Genomic DNA, 17,697 nt, shown 5'->3' on the forward strand with positions numbered 1-17,697 from the left:
TATAGTATTCATTTTTATATTTTGAGTATTTATAGATGTGTTGAACCTTATGGCCAGTTTCTGTATTTATTCTAGATATTATGCAGTGTACACGTAAAGATATCAGAAAAGGGTTTGTTTGTGGTCCTTCAGGGTCACAAGAACCGTGTGACATCTCAGGATAGGATCTCAGGGCATTACGTTAGCGCCTTAGGTAATGGTGGGAACATCAATAGGCCACTAGTTATGCATCGGAAGTTGAGCTCCTAGGCCTTCATGTGTAGGGCTCCCATGTGCTCTTTTGGAACGTCAAACTCCAAATTATAGAGATGGTGCTCCCTCCCCCCATAATTGTTTATTTGCTTAGGTAGATGGACTTTCATCACATCCTCTAAGCACAATGTTGAAATATAATTCGAGCAAGGTTTTTTCCCTTAGTTTTGGAATTGCATCGTTATTAGCTTTTTTGCCTTGAAATGGACTAGAGTTGTCATTAGATATATTCTTGGCTTCATTTTTTGACTTTAGTGCCAATTCCTCAGTTTTGGAATCTTTGCCTTTATTTGTTTTATTTGGTTAGTAAATCACCGTGGACTCTTCACTACCAATCTCATCATTGAGTGCATAGATTGGTTTCTTTTCTTTATTACCCTCCTCTTGGGAAGTGGTCAAGGTGGTGGTATTTACATGATTGGTTTCCTTTTCTATTTCCTCTATCTTGCAAATCTCCTTTCCAAATGCCTTGATAGATTGATGCATGTTGTACACATTGTCCCCTATTATAGTTACCCAATCTAAAATAGTTTAAAGCATCACTTCAAAACTATTGTACCAGGCATTTTGTTCTTCCTTGATTTTATTATGAGACCTATCAAACTCACAAGAAATACTAGCATATATGTTAGCATAAGAAGGGGAAGGGAATTTGGAAAATCAATCCAATGTCCATCATGACTACCATACAAAGAACAATCCTCCTCATTATCGAGACAATGATTCCATCTCACTATGAGGAAATATCTATAATCTCTTTAAAAGTAGGGTCCATCACAATATGGATATAATCATCAAGATAGGATTTTAAACTACCATAATCATATTTGTCAAAAGATGCCATATAGAAAATTAAACAAAAATAAAAATCTACCTACCACAAGAAACAAAAGCTAATCACAAACAACTATTTACAAATTTGAATCTAAGCAAATAAGCTAAAATTCAAAACTAACCCAATACGCCAAATTGTTCACCAGCAATGTGCCCAACTTACACGTCAATTTGAGTGCAAGGCGGTCGTCATCAATATATTTACCCAACTTTGAGTTGGGGTCGAATCCACGAGGAACAATATGAGTGGCAGTTGAAGTAGTTTGTAATAAAGGACACTTGCTAAATTCAAACCTAGAGTACATGTATGTAAATAAAATAGGGGTTTTTGAAATGTGTCAAAAATAATGTTTATTTATTGAATTTTAAGGTACTAATTTGGGGCTACGAATAATTAGAGACTAATCAATTAGGCACGGATCTTGGGATTATTTCTTTGTAAGGGAAGTGAGTGTGTGAGTACAAAGCAATTAACTTCAATTCTCAGCTTGAGAATGTGCGGGTAGGCTTTGGTTAGGGGTTTCTGGAATGTCTAAGTATGGTCGGGAACCTGAGTGTCCAAACCTATGATATAAGACATCATAGCACAAGAAATGAGTACACAGTTTGTACTTTGAATGTACTAGTATATAATAGATGAGGTTTGGCTAAAATTTATGGATTATATGCATACGATAATAATTGGCTAAAGAGCATGATATAACTGAGTATGAATGCATAAAAGCTGTGAAAAAATTTGAGAATGTATAGCCAAGCATAAAACATGATTCTGATATAGTCTGTAAACTAAAATACTAAAATACTGATAGTTATTTGCTATGGTCAAGCAAACCTAGAACTGAGCTCTGTATTTATTACTGAAACAAGACTGTGGGAGCTAGATATAATCTATATGCCCTAATGTACTATCAAGGTCTAACATATAAACCAGTAGGAAGGATGTCAGTCTCGTGCCATTGGAACTAACATTGGCTGTGTGGATCCACTAATTTGATGTCCCAAAGTACGAGGGTGTCATCCTAATTGATGATGTACTCCTCAAAGTCTACGGTGGGGCCATAGGTCTGGAACCTAGGGACTACTACTAACGTCTCATGCCTAATGATAGGGGAGACAAGTAGCTCAAGCCTATTGACAGGGGAGACGTCATCCCTACGTTCACTCAGTGCTAAGCTTTACTCCCAACTAAAAGACACTAATTACTAGATTGAACTGAGCTTAATTGGACTCATAACTAACCATATTACTGATTGAATGATATTGCTCATGGTATAATTGAAATCATTCTATAGCTACTGAAAAACTAGGCAACGACTAAATTTTAGGTATTCATTACCCGCAGGACTCAATAACAATAAACATAGGAACATACTGAAACTTCAAAAACTTAATAAGTAGTCATTGTTCAAAACCCAATAATTTATGTATTTCATTAATCACTTGAAATTCATAGGCTTACGCATGAGAATACTTAAAACATGTGATTCTAACATAATTGAAATACTAAAAATCATGGATTTAGGATTTAACATGCAAAAATCATCATTCAAATGCATTAAGTATAATTTCCAATGAAAACACATGGTAAACATAATTTAAAATCAAGATTCATAATAACTTTATGAAGAAAACTCATAATAACATGTAAAAATCATGGTTTTAAACTTGAAAATTGATTCTTGTACTTCATGGGTGAAAAGGACCCATGAATGAACATCACACCTATCTTAATAAATTAAAGTGTGAAAGATTTTGGTGGTTTTTTGAAGCTTGAGCTTGAATTTTAAAGAGGCTAAGGTTTCTTCTTAAGAGAGAATTGCTTTCTTTTGAGAAAATTTTAAGTATAAGATGACAAATAATGCTTTCGGTACCCTTAATCACATGTTATGGATCAATTGTATAAAGGGAGAAGACCCAATTACCCTTGGAAAATGGAACAAAAGCTAGAAAAATAGGGGCAAGTGAGGAGTCGGGCACCATTGGTACCCTCCAAAAGTGGACCAAGCCCCACTTCATGGGCCTATTTTGGGTTGTCTACTATTTTGTATCTCCAAACATGCCTTTATGCTCGTCGAAAAGTTCTAAAACTCACTTGAGATTTTCTATCAATAACCCCAATCATGAATCAATTTAAAAATTAACTTTCCAATGTTGAGAATGTCAAAAATAAAATCATCAAACTTTAGGGGCTTTAGAAATTACTAAGTCCTAAAAATTAGTGAAATTTTCTAACTCTTGGCCCACTTTTACATACAATGGTAAGCTCAATTGAGCTAGGATCTTAAGGGGTCTTATATTATATAAAAGGTTTGGGGAGAGCTTCTGTTCTATTACTGCCCCATTGACTAAGTTGACTCAGAAAAAGGCAAAGTTCTTATGGTCCGAGGCTTGTGAGGGTAGTTTTGAGAGCTTGAAGGATAAGTTGACTTCAACTTTGATTTTGACCCTACCTAAAGAAATAAAAGGTTAATGCGTCTTATGTGGAATTAGGTTTTGTGTTGATGGAACATGGTAAGGTGATTGCATATGCTTCTAGACAATTGAAAGTTCATGAGAAGAACTATCCGACATATGATTTAGAGTTAGTTTTTGTCCTAAAGATCAGGATCTATTACTTGTATGGTTCATGTTGATATTTTCTTAGACCATAAGAGTTTGTAAAATGTGTTCACCGAGAATGAGTTGAATCTCAGGAAAAGATGACAGCTTGGGTTGCTTAAGGATTATGAAATGAGTTACCATTATTATAGAGGTAAAGCTAACATAGTTGGTGATGCTCTTAGAAGATTATCCATGGGAATATTGTCTTATGTTAATAGGGAGAGGTAAGAATTGGTGAAATATATTCTACATTTGCCTAATCTTGGTGTTTATCTTTTGGTGTTCGAAGATTACAGTGTGATTGTTAAAGAAGTCGTGAAGTCACCTCTAGGTGTTGAGGTGAAGGAGAAGCAAATTTTGGATCCTATTTTGATGTAGATCAAGGATAATGTGGGTCACCAAAAAGTGATGGCTTTTGAGATTAGTGATGATTGCATCTTCAGGTACTAATATAGGTTATGTGCTCCTGACATTGCTGGGATATGAGAGAGGATTATAGTTAAAGCTCAGGATTTGAGGTATAATATTCAACTTGGTTCTACAAAGATGTATCATGACTTGAAGAATACTTATTTATGGAATAACATGATAAGGGATGCGGTTAATTAATGGCCAAATGTATGGTGTGTCAACAATTAAAGGTTGAGAACTTTTTTTTTACTGATTTCTCTTAAGATATTGAGTTGCTCATGTGGAAATGGGAAATATTTAATATGAATTTTGTTACCGGTCTCCTACGGTCTCATGGCTAGTTAGATTCCATTTTGGTTATCATGGATATGATGACTAAGTTAGCTCACTTCTTACCGATAGGGACTAATATATCCTGAGAGGATTCTGCCAAGTTGTTCATTGAGGAGAGATAGTTATGCTACATGGTGTTCTATTTTCTATCATTTCTGACTGAGGTACTCATATATCATCTAATTTTTGGCGTAAATTTAATAGAGGTTTAGGGACTTCGGTGAACCATAACACTTCTTTCCACCCACAGATAGATGGATAATTAGAGAGGACCATTCAAACTTTAGAGGATATGCTAAGGCTTTGTGTGATTGATCTATTTGGTAGTTAAGTTGACTATTTGCCTTTTATAGAATTTGCATACAATAATAGCTATCATTCGAGTATAAGAATGGCTCTTTTCAAAAGGTTGTATGGTAAAAAGTGTAGGTCTACTATTAGGTGGTTTGAGGTTGGTGAGAATAAATTGTTTGGACCGAACTTAGTTTACCAATCATTGGATATGGTGAAAATGATTAGAGATAGCTTATGATTGCCCAAAGTTGCCAAAAGTCCTATTTGGATGTAAGGCAAAGAAATTTGGAATTTGATGTGGATGATTTAGTATTCTTGAAGGTGTCTCCTATGTAGGGAGTGATGCAGTTTAGAAAGAAGGGGAAGATCAGTCCTTATTATATTGGCCCATATCACATTTTGGATAAATTTAGAAAGGTTTCTTATGAGTTGGAGTTGTCTTCTAGTTTTAAATCTATTCATCTGGTCTTTCATGTGTCGATGTTAAAGTGCATGGGTGATCCTTCATTTGTCATTCCTTTGGAAAGTGTTAGTTTTTTTAGATTCCTTATTGTACGAGGAAGTCCAATTGGGTATTTTAGATCAGTAACTCTATCGGATGTGGACTAAGGATGTGGCTTTGATTAATCTTTTGCGGAGGAACCAGAAGTGTCAAGAATTTATTTGGGAAGCCGAAGAGGACATGAAGTCCAAATACCCGTTCATGTTTCCTAATTCGAATAATCAGTATTGAGGTATGTGCATTCCTTAATATCTTTGATTTCTTTCTATGTTAAAGTTAAATGTGGATGTTTTGGGAGTCAAATCATGCTAATAAATTCCTTGTCCTTTCATTCATGGATAAATGATTTCAAGGAGGAGAATGTAACACCCTAGGTTTTTGGTACTTGGAATTTCTAAAATATTTTTCTCACTGTCCTGACTATGACTTGCCCTACGAGTCATAGAGAGTCTTGATGAGTCATTGGACTTAAATCATAGCCTGACCTGTGTGTGGATAAGTTTTCTTTTCTATGTAAGAGTGGCTCACTACGAGTTGTAAGGATTCATTACGGGTCGTTGTGTGCTAATTATAAGATTTCCAGTATATACCCAAATGGTTATTGTCTTGATTACGACTGGACCCTACGAGTTGTATTGTCCCATTACGAGTTATACAAGGCGAGTCATAGGGTGAAAAGTGTGTGTGTGCCTTAGAAACTGTCTTCTCTATGACTCATTGTGATGAGTCTAACAGATCCCTACGAGTAATATAGTGGCTCGTAGTCACCGGAGACTTAATTTCAGCTTTTAATTTAAGGGCACTTTGGACAATTCCCTACTTACCTTATTAAAAACCCACATTCATGAACACTCAAAAAGGGTTATTTCTCATTCATAACATAATTAAACACTCACAAAACTCTCTCCAATTGACTCAAGAAAGATACTAAGGGTTTGCAATAAGTAAAAAATCTAAGGGCTCAATGGTTGGACTCTCCCCATAAAACTTAGTATTTCAGGCATGTTACTCTTCTTGAACTAATTTTTGGTGAAATACATATATTAAATTGGTTTTGTTGGATGGTTTTGAATAAGGATTTTCAACATGGTTGAGGGTTTTGACATAGTAACTTCTTGAATTACTTTCCCATGATTTATTATGCATTGGTGATGATTTATTAATGGTTTCATACTTGTGGGGTGCATGGGTATGGTGAATATACAAAGGGACTATCGTTTTTATTAAATTAATGCTTTAAAAATTGAATGGGTTTTGAATGATGGTGTTCCCCCAACCCACACTAGTAAATGATTTTGAATTGTATAATTGTCACTTGGTTTAACTTGCTCACCTATGTTATTGTATTGCATAATTGGTAAACCAATGAACTTGGATTTTTAAGGCCTTATTGGCTATTATAATAATAAACAAAAGGAGTAAGGCATTCCCCCAAGATTTTGATATTAATGAATAAGGGGGTAGAAATATCCTGCAAGTTCTTATATAATTGTTATGCCATAGAGATAAGCTTGCAAATGTTTGGGTATGATAATACCCATGGTGTGCCTTAATGATTTGTTCACTAATTAATAAATAAGTTATATGTAATTTACTTTAAATTGGGCTTAATGGGAGATATGTAGCAAAGCCGTAAAGGTATGGCTCTTGGATGAATTATACTGGAAACTCTTGTTTGTCGACATGAGGTTTGATCTTGATGACCTGTGCGGATATGCCATACGTGATATATATTCTGGGATAGCAAGTTGCCTTGATTGCTTTAGCTTTCCCTCAAATTTTCTTTGGTTCATGCTTCTAACATAACCTAAGTCCCTTTCAGCAGAGGGAGTTAAACCCATATAGCCCATGGGTGCCTATTATGATGGTTGAGTTACATAGTCCAGGATAATATTTTAATTCATGCTAAACCTTGTTCCGTATTATGGCATATTATTTATATATGTATTATGATGCTGTTCAGATGGCACTTGAAATGGTTTGACTTTACATTAGTTTATCCTTTATCCTTGAGTTACATGCTAAAGTTCACCCCACTAATTGTCTCTATATGTTGTATCCCACGTTATGTAGGCACCATAGAAACTGCTACTTTTCCTGGGTAGATTTAGGTGGATCGACATAGTTCATCGATTCGTTGTGCTAAAGTGGTGAGCATCCATTCTCCAAAAGATCTCAGCATTTTGTTAGTTCCTTTCATAAACTTACATTGAGAGTTTACATTATCTTTAACATTATCATTGTCATTGTCAAAGTCGGGAACATATCCTGTCTAAGGCTGGTTTTGGGTTACTTTGCATAGAGGCTTTGTTAGATCATTATGGACTTGGGTGGCTTTGGTTGGTTGTTTTGGGGTTAGTTGTTGATATTGGTTATAGACATATCTTTTGTTCCTTGAGCTTATTTCATGCTATCTTGTTATATGTTCAAAATTTGGCCATTGTTGTGTAGTATGTTGTTTGGGTTAGGTTCAGGGGGTAATCTCTGATCCACGGTATACTTGGGATACCGGTCACTACCAAGACTCGATTTGGATTATGACAATATACTATGTTGGTGAGATTCTTCATTGATAAGACTTATAATTATTGCAATTGATCTTGAACTTATACGTTCTTGCCTTAGTTGAACTGATTTGGTTATCTTGTTATGCCTTTCTATTTACTAAGATAGGATGTGTCTTTTCTAAGTGCAGGTTTATTTAGAATAATCTTGGATGTTTGGTGCGATAGTTCTAGCCATCATTTTTTATTAGAGTCGGTTCTTGATAATGCTTGCTGAGTACACATGTTTTGTACTCACTCTTACTTTTTCTTTTCCTTTTTTGCAACTGTAGTGAAAACACCCCGAAGTTTGGTCCTTCATTTTTTTTTACCAGTGACCTTACTGCCCAGGCTATGACTCTCTGTATGAGTCGTAAGGTATTATTACGAGTCGTACAACCCTAATCGTGGGCTGAACAGTGTGTTTGGTCAAGTTTCTATGTTTATCACGTATGATACACAATTAGTCGTTAAGATTTATGAGTCCCGTAGTATAATTGTAGCCTTAACAGCGTGAGTGGAAAAGATTTTGTCTTGAGTACGACACCTACGAGTCATAATATTTGAGTGCGAGTCATATGGTGCGACTGGTAGTTAGACAAGTGTTGGTGCCCATGGATACCATCCAACCTATGACTAAATTCCCTGAGTCATAGGGTAACCCTACTTGTCGTAAGGTCACCCGTAATGACTGGGCGCCTTTTTTGTTTTTTTATTAAGGGCATCTTTTACCTTTCCCTCTTTCCCTAAAGATAACCCCCAACCTTAAATCAATATTGGGACACTATTCTATTCATAACACATCAAATACTCTTTCTCAACTCTCTCAAAAACTCTCAAACAAGAGCATTTTGCAAGGGTTTGGTTGGCTAAAGCTTCTCTAGCCATAATTATGATACTTTCAGGCAAGTGAATTTATATGGTTACTTGTTCATGGGTTTTGACATGAGTTAAGGGCTTTGGCATGGTTGAGTTTTTAGATTGTTTTCTCATTATATTATTCATTGTTTTTACTTTATTAGTGTTTTAGAACTTATGGGGTGCATGGGTATGATGAATAAACTAAGGGGTTATGGTATTCCCTAATTTGATAATTTTGGCTTGACATATGGTTTTGGAAATTGTGTTCCCTCAACCCATTTGTAAAATTGATATTGAAATTTGGTTTTTTCATATAGTTTTACTAGCTTACTTATACTATTGCGTGGAATTAAAAGGCTAATGAACCACAAATTGATTTTAATTAAATCTTGATTTTGGTGTATTCCCCATATGAATGAATTATTGAATCTAATGGGTTTTTGAAACACCCTTGTTTTTGGACCTTAGAAAATTTCCTGGAATTCTAATTTGTGGACCTAAAACGACTTATTGATACCAGCCATATATTGGGGTACATATGGTGTAGTCTATCCATATACTAATCGGTGTTTGTTGGTGGGATGAATTTTGGTTACCGAAATGGATAGAAATTAGGGGTATGAATCATATTGGTGGTTATAGATTTTTTGGCTCCTTAACTTATTCTTAGACTTGGTTACTTAGGTTTGATCAAAGAACCGGTAGCTCATAATGATCCGTAAGCCAGGGTACGAGTCATACCATAGACTCTAATAGTAGTAACTGTTCAATCCTCCAGGTATTTTATTCTACTAGGGATAAGGTTATGCATACAGATCATGTGGTAGGGTTACAATATGATTGGATGAGACTAGACAGTGTTTGGTCCAAGGGTGGAGGCTCAATATATGAGTGATGGATACCGATCATATCAGAGGATATAACTAGTGTGGGTCAGTCGTATCCCTATGATAGGATTTTGGTGCAACTTAAGTGAAGGTATTCTAGACATTTCCCTTCTTATCGTAATAGGGGCCCATGACTTCTAAACTACTTGGGAAGTTATGTACCCTATTCTGTTTTTTTATTAACAAATAGAAACTCTTCGTAAACACTCCACGATTCTCTTAAGAGCTTTTGGGCTAAGGGAGCTAGGGTTTTAACTAAAGGATCAATTTGGGGCTTTTCTTGGTGATTTCTTTTCCTCATCATCTTGGCTTAAGGCATGTTATCTTTTCTCATTGTTAATTCTAAATGAAGTCATGGTTTTTATGAATGTTTTCATAATTTCATTGATTGTATGATTTGGTGGTTTTGATATTAAATGGTTGGTTATGGTTCCCATGGTTTAATTATTCATTTACATGCATTAATTATGGTGTTGGATGATTGGATTGCATTGGAATGGTTTAATGGTAGTTGGAATTCGTTTTGGTCATGTTATTCCCCTAATGTGTTTGACAAAATTCTTATAAAGATATGTTAGTTGCATTGACTACTTTTAATGGTACTCTTTTATGTTTTAAACTTGGTAAAGGGATTATGCATGGTTTAAATGGATTGGAATTGTAAAAGGCTTATTGTTTATGCTTATGGGTAATGGAGAAGTCTCCCAAGTGGTTTAATATGGTAAATGGAAGGGCATTTTAAAGTCCCGTAAACCTATAAATGATTGCCTATGGATTATACTTGGAAGTAAGGGTTGGTATGACGAGACTAATATCAATGGACTTAGTTAATAAATTCATAATTGTTTAGTTATTTTGAAATTGGTTTTAATTGGGTAATAATGGCAGGAGGTGTAGCTATGTTGTGTAAGGTGGAGGTACTGGGGGACTGAAACTAGAAACTCATATTTGCCAATATGAGGTTGGTCTTGGTGACCATGTGCATAATGTCACACTTTTTTTAGGGGATGTACTAGTCATCCCATAGTATATTTCCATGGTTATGTGACTACATAAAATTGGGCCCTTTCAGTAGTGGAGCAGAACCCATATATCCCATGGATGGATTAGGACGATAAAGCTGCACAACCCAGCTAAAGATTTTAAAGGAATGCTAAACCCAATCTCTTTTCCCGGCATGGTTATTTATATATGTATGGTTGTATGTGTTTGGATGGTTTTACTTGGTTTCATAAATGAAATTATTTTATCCTTTCCATGAGATCATGATACTGGTTACTCGCTAACCCCGTCTAGTGGCGGCTATATATCCACGCTATGTAGGAAGATGCCATTTTACTTCTCCTACATAGTGATTAACTCGGGGACACCATTTCGACTTAAGTGGTGAGCTTTTATCTTTTTGAAACGAATTATTTCACATTATGGATATTTCTAGACATTTTGGTTTTATTTTGGATATTGGTTTTGGATATGGTTGGGGTTATGTCCTAACTGGATTTTGTTACTCTTTTGGTTAGAGGCTTTGTGGTAGTTCTATAGTTTAGAATAGGAGAGATCGATATTGGTGTCGGCCTTGGTATTGCAATAAGTTGGGAGGTTGGCATCATCAGACATAATTTCTAACAATTCTATCATATTTCATTTTGGGGTTAACTATATTATGTCATAGAACATCCTTGGTTATGGCCTGGTTTATGGCCCTTATTTTGGTATGGTTGGATTATTGGTATAGGATGATTAGACTCGGTAGGTTTAGTCACGGTTGTGATCTTTTCCCAGAGTCTTTATGTGAGCTGTTACATTATCTTGCTACATGCTTGTAATTTAACCAACTCAGGGCAGGCAGCTGGAGGTTTGGTTGGGTAACGGGCGTGGTCTCCAGTTAGGCTCGAACTTGGGATGCCCATAACGACAAGGCCCTAGGGTGGGTCATATCAAGTTGGTATCGGAGCCTAGGTTTTTGGACAATTGGGAGTCCACAAAGTTATTTCGAGTATAGTCTCTATTAGAGGTGTGTAGCATACCACACTCATAAAGAAGAGGATACAAGGCATTTAGGAATGTCTCACTTTCTTGGTATTCTATTTTCAATCTTGGAGTCTTATTCTGGGAATCTTCTCTAATCCTTGTTTGTTTATCTTTCAAATCATGCTTCATATATCTGGAACACAAGGAAATTCTTCTATCCCATCTAAGGTTAATACTGAAGAGGTGTATCCTACTTTTGGGGTTCATCTTCGATCTCACAGTCCTACCCTAGATAGTTTTGGAATTCCATTGATTGCTACTAGTCCTCCTTAAAGTGATATGACTAATGCTAAATTTTGTAAGTATATTTATGCTATTATTAAATTGGTTTTTTCCTAGATTAAGCGGGATATGTCTGGTGCTTTATCTACTGAGGCAACAAGGGTTGGCCAATTTATAAAGATGAGTCCTCCAATTTTTTAGAAGTTAAGATGGAGGAGGATCCACAGGTCTTCTTAGATAAAATGGAGAAGATATTTTGGTGATGTAGGCTACTAATGTAGAGGGTTTAAACTTTGTAGCTTATTAGCTCAATGAGGTTGTAAATCAGTAGTATGAAGAGTAGGATAGGTATAGAGAAGATGTGGAGGAGTCATCTATATGGGATGCCTTTTTTGGTGTTTTTCTGGATTGTTTCTTCCCCTAGGAGTTGAAGAAAGCAAAGATGGAGGAGTTTGTGAACCTCAAGCTGGGGAGAATGACTATCAAGGAATATGACTTAAAGTTTTATCAATTATCAAGGTATTCTCCTGATTCGGTGGCTGACATATGGGCTAGCATGAGAAAACTCACTTCTTGGTTGAATTGGGATCTGGTTTTGGAGAGCAAAACTGCCTTGCTGATTAAGGATATGGACATCTCTAGGATGATTGTTCCTATGCAACAGGTGGTGAATGAGAAAAGGAAGTAGGAGAACTTTGGGGATAGACAGGGAAAGATGAGAAGGTTTTGTGATCAGGGAGGTGCTCAATCTTAGGGTGTTCAAGATGGTGGCAAATGACAGAAGAAGAAGTGGGGGAGTTGTAGCCTCTACTCTTCTGCTAGTGCTCATTACTATTCGGGAGATAGGATTCTTTATGGTGGTGATAATTTTAGGGTGCAGAATGCTCAATCCTAGGAGAGCAGATTTTGATGGCTTCATCTTCTTCCCCTACACCTGGTGGTATGCCATATGCTTCTGTTATTGGTCAAAGTTCTAGTGTTGGTCAAAATAGGTTGTATGCTTTAGAATCTCAACAAGAATCCAAGGTACTGGTATGTTACAACTTTTCACTCATGATGTATATTATTTATTTGATATATGGTCTACTTTCTCCTATGTGACTCCTTATGTGGCTATATTTATTTGTTTTAATTTGAATATTATTTCAAATCCTTTTTTTTTCTACCCAGTAGCTGACTCGGTTATTGCTTAGAGGGTCTATATAGGGTGTGTGGTATTAGAAGGTGGCAAGCAGATCTTGGTGGATTTTTTTGAGTTGGATGCGGTGGATTTTGATGTCATTCTGGGGATGGACTGGTTGCATTCGTGTCACGCGTCTTTGGATAATCAGACCTATAAAGTTATCTTTAGGTTCCCTGGAGAACCGGTTATAGAGTGAGAGGGTGTTTCTCTAGCTCCTAGGGGAGGTTTATTTCTTATCTTAGAGCTTGGAGGTTATTCTCTAAAGGTTGTCTTTATCACATGGTCGAGATTTAAATTTTAATTTAGAAAGTCCTCCTTTCCAATCAGTTCCAGTGATTAATAAGTTTCCAAAAGTCTTTCCTGATGATCTTCGTAGTGTTCCTCCGAATAGGGAAATAGTATCACAACCCGAACTAGGGCCTGGCTATGACGGACATCCCGAACAATGAAAGCTCGGACGTCCTTCTCTATCTGATCAGGTAATTATGCACAACATTCATATCATAAAAGAAAATGCGGAAATAAAATCTGATACGAAAATATGGTCTTCAACTCTAGGTTTAAAGACATAAGAAAGAAAAACTGCAATTCAAAACTTCTGAATAAGATCTGACTCTGTCTGTGAAATCTTTACTACATCTCAAAACTGTTTTAAAAACTGGGACAAGACCCCCAGTAGACCAAAACCATATTTAACAATTATTGTCTGAAAGTAAACAGGCCTTCGGGAAGAAAAAAGGCTCACCAACTGGACACTGCAACTGTCTGATAAAAGCTATTGCCTTTCTAGACCCCTAAACAGAGCCTCAGAACCTCGAGGGAGGAGGCGGGGTCAATATAGATCTACTGGTATGCAAAGTAATCCAAAATATAACTTTAATATAAGAAAAGTAGTGGAGAGCAATTTGTTAAAACATTATGCATAAACAATTCTCAAAACACATGGGCACTTTCTGAAAATCATAACTCATTCCTGTCAATGCACTGCGTGTTCTTTGTTTTACTTCTGAGTTAGGTGGCACTCCCCTACAACTCTGATATTCCACGGGCTATATGGAATCCACCATTGACTTGGCGGGGAGGCCCCCAACCCAAGTATGCCGCAAGGGTTGGAGTCTTTGATTCTGATACGCCACACGACACTAGGCCAGCGTAATATAATATACCTGGATTGGCAAATCACGGTTTTTGGGAAATGAGTTATCTGAACAAGTGCCCTCTTCAGGGAACCACCTAACATCTATTTATGCCTTATTTTAGCCTTTTCTGAACATGCATCATTCTGAAATTTTAAAACATGAAAGTCTGATTTTTGTATTAGTGTGTCTCTGTTATGCAATTGTCTGAGTTGGTATCGTCATACCAAGACTTTCACGTCGTTAATCTAAGCCATATATGATTATTTCATTCTAAAGCAAAGTTTAGGACACTTGATCATGCATATAGTGTAAGAAGAGTCATATCTCAAATCATAAGTCAAAAATCATGCAAAGGCTTTTCATTCATTCAACAATTTCAAAAAGTAGTGGCCAACTTCTCCAAAACATTCCTGAAGTTTCTGTGTTTATCAATCTCAACATTTAAAATCATTAAATCATTCCTCTCTCCCATTCTTAATCATCATGAATTTCATATAAGACAAATAGTATCTTTAATCATTCTGTAGACTAGGAAATATAAGGATTCATAACTTGTAAATCAAATAATAAAGTAATGGGAGAGGGAGATTATATATTTCATACTCTCGATTCAGAATTCACCATTTTCAATGCATATGTACATATATACAATTCAAATCAATTTGGGTGAAGGCCTAATGACCAAAACAATATTATCGAAGCTTCTAAAACATGAATGTGTTCATAAATTCAAAAACCCCTTTCTTAAAATCATGATTTCTATACACATGAGGTTTTAGAAAAAATCCTGCGTACCTCGATTATGAATAATAATGGATGATCCTTGAAGCCTACAGTTTGGGGATTCCAAATCTCTGATCAATTTCGAAAAGCCACAGTTGAATCTTGAGTTTCTTGGAGGAGAATTATATGAACTAGGGTTTTTGTTTTGAGGGAAAACTTGAGAATGTCATATATTATGCTTGTAGAGGTCTAAATCTCATGTTTGGACATTTTAAGAGACTTAGAAAAAAGGTCAAACTACCCTTGTTAACTTTTGAATGAAATTGGAAAAATTGAAACTGGGAACCTGATCTTATGGGCCACTACGACGCGCCACTATCGCGGTGGCTCACTAGAAATTGACGAATGGGAATTTCTCCCACTCTGTGATGTGCCACAATTGCGGAGTCTCACTTGAAATTTTCCATCATCGATTGAACCCTCTCCATGATGCACCAAGGATAGGAATGATGGTGTTTTACGACTAGGACTTAAATTAACCATAACTCCTTCACCGAGTGACCGTTTTGGACGAATCTTATGTTGACAGAATACTCATTCAATTCCCCACAGTACTAAAATGATTAACATGTCATATTTTCATAGGATTTGTTGCTTTTGGATCATCTACGCATAGAAATAATGGTTCTCATTCTAGCCCGAAATGTGGGGTGTTACATTATCTCCCCCTTGGGATCATTCGTCCCCGAATGATGGATAGGAATGTTGAAACTTAAAGGTATGGAATAACACGGACCTGATGTGTCTTCTAAGAAAGGATATAACTGATCTGAAATATTTAAGCTTCTATCACGAAACTGAATTCTGAGCTGACTTGTCCTTACTTGTTTTAAGAAGCTGATTCATGCTGAGAGTTTAGGATACCCCCCCCCCTCCCCCCCCCGAAGCATTTATGCTCAAATCACACACATTGGATTTGTAAGTGATAACTTAGGTAAGTACGAATTATGAGGCATCAAGATTTAGATCGTACAAAGGTATTACATTGTCTGAGCTAAAATAGCTGGAAAAATTTGAGATTATTTGTTGAATTCTTATGAACTGACTTATGACTAAATAACTGAATCGGAAACATAATGCTTGGACTGCACTGAGCTCGCAACTTACACGGATGGAATAGATTATCTTTTGGGGTGTTCATACGCATTGGACTTCAGTTAGTAGGACTGGGTGAAAAGGTGGAAAACCAAAGTAACTTGTCTACTTGACTGCTAAACTAAATTATATGGGACACTTATACTTAACCGTAGTATCTCTTCAACACTCTTTCTAAAGAAGTTCTAGTAGCATCAGGGAGAAAAGAATCTTTGACATGAGTCATTCAAGATATCCAAGTAAGGAATCACAACAATGACACTACTCTATAGCATGGAATATAGACATATAACTCAAAAACTAGGATAGAATTACCAAACCTTAGGCAATGCAACTTTTTACTTTAGAGTTTCGCCACATTTCAAAAATACTCTCTCAACTATACTTTCCACTTAAACACCATGCTTATTGATTTCACTTATTTTTCTCACATGGCCACTGATATTTCCATATACTAATGTATAAACTGAACAAAATTCCCTCATCATCTTCAATCCTAACTCAAAATCACAAGACACACCACATAATATTGTAGTACTAGTCTGAATCATGAATTTAGCACACCCTGCATTTCACAATTCCTTATCTCCTGTATAATTCTTATTGCCACTCCAGCAATTACCTTCAACTTCATATTAGACATTAACAAACACTCAAGGCATCCATCTATATGCATACAAACATGACATTCAAGCCTATCTTCATACCCACATATGCACTTCTAAACAACCACTCATAAAGATATTTCTCATATTCTCTAGTACTTCTATCCATAACAACTTTCCTGCGCTATTCAGCTGATACACATAAAATATCCTCGCCTAGCCAAGTCAGACATGAAACTTCACCCCAAAATTCATTCAACTTATAGACTTACATAAAACAAGCACACAATAATTTTTCCCAAATATAACACATAAAACTTCAACTAACCTTGAAATGTATCAAAGACTTGGACTTAATATTACTCCACAATTACTGCCTTAACTCAAATAAGACATAACCATCTTTTATCAATAAGAAACGTTTACTCTTTTCCATCTAGACAACTGTTCATCATCACTATCTCGACCAAAGGGAAAAGGTCACTGAAAAATCAGAATACTGGAATCCGAAACTTGAGGGGAGTACTAAGCGTAACTTGATACCCTACTAAGGCGTAAAGAATAAAGCACTCATAATATGGACTCATGGAAAAGATCTAATATTCGGATGTACCTGATATAAATCTATGTTTTAAATGATCGTTAAGAGTATCACATGTGCAAATGAGTCATGAACTGCATGATCTGAATTTTTGGAATTCATAACTTACGAAAAGCGATTCTGACTCCTAAACAAATTGGGAACTCATTATACTAGGAACTAGGAGATTACATGATTCCTTATCATATGAGTGAACATGAGCTATGATCGTGAAGCTGGACATAAAGCATGAGTATGTATCAGAATAACTGAAGTAAACTACTAAAATAAGAATAGATTAAGCATCATTTTTTCTCACGGCCAATTCACAACTTACTAGCATATTTATTATCATCTAAAAACTTGACTTGGTTACACGTTCTATCACCTCCCCCCCCTTAGATTTAAGCCACTACTCTAAGTCTATAAACCACTATATACACTCTGGTATAAACTGAAATTACTGTACTCTAGATTCAGGGAAACAACAATACACATAAAACTAAACTTACCTTGTAAGATGGTATCTTCATGTATAACA

The sequence above is a fragment of the Capsicum annuum genome, chromosome 10 (genome assembly GCF_002878395.1).
Source record: "Capsicum annuum cultivar UCD-10X-F1 chromosome 10, UCD10Xv1.1, whole genome shotgun sequence".
Taxonomy (NCBI): domain Eukaryota; kingdom Viridiplantae; phylum Streptophyta; class Magnoliopsida; order Solanales; family Solanaceae; genus Capsicum; species Capsicum annuum.